Genomic DNA, 607 nt, shown 5'->3' on the forward strand with positions numbered 1-607 from the left:
ACCCACAGCCCCTGGCCCCCAGCCCTACTGCCCCTTGCCCCCCACCCAAAGTCCCTGCCCCACAGCCCGGGCTCTGTGGCTGCCACCAACAAAGCCCAGGCTGCTCCGAGCTGGGCTTGCAGCGTCCCAGCTGCCTGCTGAGAGCAGCCCATGATCCCGGCTGGCAGCAGCTCCCCCAGAGCCAGGGCCGGCTTCAGCCAAGAGGCTCCAAACAGCTGTGCCGGGCTCTGGCACCAGCTCTGCACTGGTGTGTGCAGGCGCGCTGTGGTGGGGCAGGGCCTGAGGCAGCGCAGCCCTGGTCTCTCCCCTACTCCCGGCACAGAGATGGTGAGCCTGGAGCAACTGTTTGTAACCAGCCTGGGGTCTGAGTAGCTGTAGCAAGCAGTGGGCTTGCTACAAACAGCTGCACTGGGCTCATCACCTCTGTGCCAGGAGTAGGGGAGAGACCAGGGCTGCGCTGCTCTGCCCCCACTGCCCCACTCCCACTGCCTGCTCCGAGGTGTGCCTGCACACGTGGGTGTGGAGCTGGTGCCGGAACCCGGCACAGCTGTTTGGAGCCTCCTGGCTGAAGCTTACCCCGCCTCTGGGGAGCTGCTGCCAGCTGGGA

General features: G+C 66.7%; 1 protein-coding gene across 2 annotated transcripts in view; it reads left to right on the forward strand.

Annotated features, from left to right (window-relative positions):
• Positions 1-607, forward strand: part of NDUFB9 (NADH:ubiquinone oxidoreductase subunit B9) — a 17,506-nt gene that overhangs the window by 754 nt on the left and 16,145 nt on the right. The window lies entirely within an intron of this gene.

This window comes from Gavialis gangeticus, unplaced genomic scaffold (genome assembly GCF_001723915.1).
Source record: "Gavialis gangeticus isolate Ggan-Ray unplaced genomic scaffold, GavGan_comp1, whole genome shotgun sequence".
Classification (NCBI taxonomy): domain Eukaryota; kingdom Metazoa; phylum Chordata; order Crocodylia; family Gavialidae; genus Gavialis; species Gavialis gangeticus.